Raw genomic sequence first — 4,045 nt, 5'->3', positions numbered from 1 at the left:
ATATTATGCAGAAAATAGTCGGATTTAAAACGAAATAATTGTTCCTTGATATCTATTTGTGTTCATATCGAACATTCTATAAGTTAAAGGTTTTGATGGATTATTTATATCACATGGTAAAGGTATCTATGCTAAATTAAAAAAAAAAAATTATTGATGTAAGTATTGCTACCTATACGGCTATACTTTCGCAATATGCAAAGAAAAATGATTTTTATTTGAGAAATGAACTATAAACATTATACAGTAGGATATATGCTGTAGGTACTCAGGTTCAAAAGACAAACAGCGAACGGTTATTATGTCTTAAATAAACTTAATATTTGATAAATTGAGGAACAAGGTTTTCCAATACTGAAATTACTTGGTATCTACTTTAAAAAATTCACAACTGCTTTGTCATAATGTTTTAAATCGGATTGATCACCTATAAAGTATTGAATCGAGTTGTTACAAATTCTAATTTGTAGAAATCTTTAATAAGTAGGTACAGGCACATTCTGTGTAAAATACTATTTATGAATTACATTACAATTTAGTATGTAGGTACTGTATGTGGGTTGTAATATAGGTATAATATAGACAGTACTGCGGCAGATACAGCCATATAGCCCTTATTTTTAAATTAAAAAACATGTTGTGAACTATATGTGTTTAAAAATGTTGTTAGACAGAAGTTACTAAAACACAGTTGTAATAAAAAGAGAAACAAATTACCTACTTAAAAGTGTCGGATTGGAATCATTGTAAAATAATTTAAACTACAGTAAAAGTGTAAGACACGAATTTATACCAACTCACATTTGGAAAAGGATAGAAAATTATTAGAAAAATCTGAGTTATACATGTTAAAATTTAAAATCTTATATATTATATATACAGTAAATAGCCATGTATAGATATGATAAGAAACTGCAAATATTCTTCAATTTCAATGAATAAATTTCATCCAAAATTAAAACTTTCATATGAGAGTATGAAATGCAATTTCAGACTTTTAGATTAATAAAATAAAATGCATGTTTTCGAAGGATTTCGTAAAACTTTTAACATTAAACACATAGGTACACAAAAAAAAAATTACTTCCTGTTTATTTTTGTTAGGTAGGTACCTATTTTTAATTACTGATAGAACAAGTATTGAAATGTACGAAGAACAACGTATGTCGGAAATTGAAACAAATAGGTATTCAACACTTTTTCTCGCAAACAAACATTTTATCAATGTACCTCCACAAGTTGAATACCAACCTTATAATAATAATATATTATAATGATATGTGATCTTTGAATCCCGAAATGATAAGATATAAATATCCCTGCGTTAATGGTTAAATCCGATTATCTATATGTACGATGTAGGTACCTAATATACACCCATTCTGAGATGTCGAGCGATGTCAATGAATACAATATTACCTACTATGTGTATGAAAATACTTATCTGAATTTTAATAGTTTCTTTTTGATTATCGTCTAGTGTAGATTTCGTAATGAAAGAATTGGAAAGTGTTGCTCACAAGACGCACATAGCGGTTCAACAACTATATTGTCATAATATAGACTATTATAAGCCATCACTCGTCAACGGCAGTGGCGTGCCCAGACATTTTCAGTGTGGGAGGAGATATTATAAATAATAATACATTTTACAATAACTTTTTGTCAATAACTAATAAAAAGTATTAAGTCATGAACTCTAAAACAGCTCCTATAACTAATTAGTTATTTTCTGCAGTAGGTCGGGAAAAAAAGACAATGGGGGATATAACCCCTTATCTCCCCCCTGAGCATGCCACTGATCAACGGAATACATAAAAGTGATGATCACGCTTAGAAAAATACTTTATTATACTACGCTGCACACGTCCTACACAGGTACGTCTATACGGTTTTTGTATACTATATAGTACAGGTATATATATATATATATATATTTATTAGGTTAATAATGCTTAAACTTCTGAGGTAATTAGCCTGTAGTAATTACAAAATATTGGTCTTAAATACCTATGGGGAAACATTATGATTAACATTAGAGGGAGTATATTCTGTACAAGTGTATTTTTTGTTTTACATTAATTTTGCTAATCCTATATGTTAGTGAAAAAAAATGTATATTATGTTTTAAGGGTTTTCTTCGCCAAATGCTTTTTCCGCGAGAATTTGTCTGGATGAGCTATTGAATTTTGGACATTCTAGTGTGATGTATTTGATCGTCAGTTCTTAATCACAGAGTTTACAGGTCGGGCAGTCTTCTTTAGTTATGAGGTGCAAGCGTGTTAGACGGGAAGTACTATAATAATTGTTATTTTTATTCGGTCATTGACGAAAAACTTTTCGCTGGAAAAACAAAACGTCACAGCAGTTGTCTGCATTATAATATGTCTTTTTTTCCTGGTCAAAAACCAGGAACGAGCATTATAATATACCTGCAGCGCGTTATATACCTCAATCTACAGAAGGGTTATATTTAGGACGTACTATAACACTATAACATCTATATATTATGTATATCATCATAATATGTATAATATTATTTGCGGAAACATCGCGTCGCCACACATTATTCTGCAGGAGAGGGTACCTAAATCTCGAGAGACGATTTTTTTTCACTCTGATTACGTTTGCGTATACTGCAGTCTGCAGTCGTTATTGTTGGTATGCGTTCGCAGTGCTTATTTTAACTCCCCGGACTATACGCTCTATAAAATTTGGGACTGCGAAAGTAATAAAAAATATGAATATTTTTCATCGCGTCCCCTCGAGAATTGTGTAATGGTGTAAAGATAAATAACGCTTACCTATATACGGGCTATACGGATCGGGTTTGTTGTCGCATGATCCAGTGGCCGACTTAATTTTAACAGAGTGTATGTTTAATTTCATTGTTTATTCTAAAATTAAAGCAATATATCAAACTTTACCAATCATGTAAATCAAATAGTTTAAAGAAAATTCATACTATCGCTGGCAATAAACTCTACGAATTCATCAAGCGGTTTTAATAAATAATGGAATATAATACCTACTATGTCGTATTTACTATAATATGCTAATTCTACGAATTACAACAATTAATCATAACGAGTAATAGAATAAACTATATAGTTTTAATCACATACTATTCATAAATTTGTAATCCCATAAAATTGTATACAATAGGAACTGTTGACCGTGTTACGAATTAGCTTAATATTAATTATAGATATTAAAAATTCATCATAAGGACATCCTCAATCAAAGGACATGTTTATATGAAGTTCAGAAAACATCTGATGAGGTACGAGGGACAGTTGTGCTATAGCCATTAACACCTGAGCATTTCACACCACTTATATCAACACTATAATTGTACACTTTAATATGTTGCTTTAATTAATAGAAAATAGAAATAAATCATTATTTTATTTTTATTTTTATTTATTTTTATTGATCATTTACAACTTCGGCAACAAAAGCCATTAGTTATTTTACTTTTTACATTGCGTTTGCTTACATGTTTAGATTTGGTTATAAATATTGGTTTGCTCGAGGAAGATAATTAAATCTGCGTTGAGTTGGTGATTGGCTCCAAGGGCTGCATCGAGGTTGTGTGATATCCCGTGTTTGATCCTTTCTTGATTATACTTTATGCAGTCCGATATGATGTGCTTGACAGTGAGATTTGTTCCGCAGGTTGTGCAGATGGGGGGTTCCTCTTTGGCCATGAGGAAACCGTGTGTGATTCTAGTGTGTCCTATCCGTAGTCTATTTATTACTGTTTCTTCTTTTCTTTTGAGTGAGGGGTTATACCATTGGGTAGTGTCACCTAAATCATTATTTGTTTACTGTTGAAAATTGTATATCGTCCATTATTTCAAAACCGCTAACATCTGGATCCCTGACAGCTCATATACAAGATACAACAGTAGGTACCTATACTATTTTATGATGATATAAATAATATGTATATTAACATAACAATATAATATATACGGTGGAGGATATGGGTTTTTTTTTTTAATTTATCAATAAAATTGTTTCGATAATCCAATTATACTTT

This window comes from Diuraphis noxia, unplaced genomic scaffold (assembly GCF_037042655.1).
Source record: "Diuraphis noxia isolate RWA-SAM2 unplaced genomic scaffold, SU_Dnox_SAM2 contig0004, whole genome shotgun sequence".
NCBI classification, from domain to species: Eukaryota; Metazoa; Arthropoda; class Insecta; order Hemiptera; family Aphididae; genus Diuraphis; species Diuraphis noxia.
Note: the sequence above shows the minus strand (reverse complement) of the source record.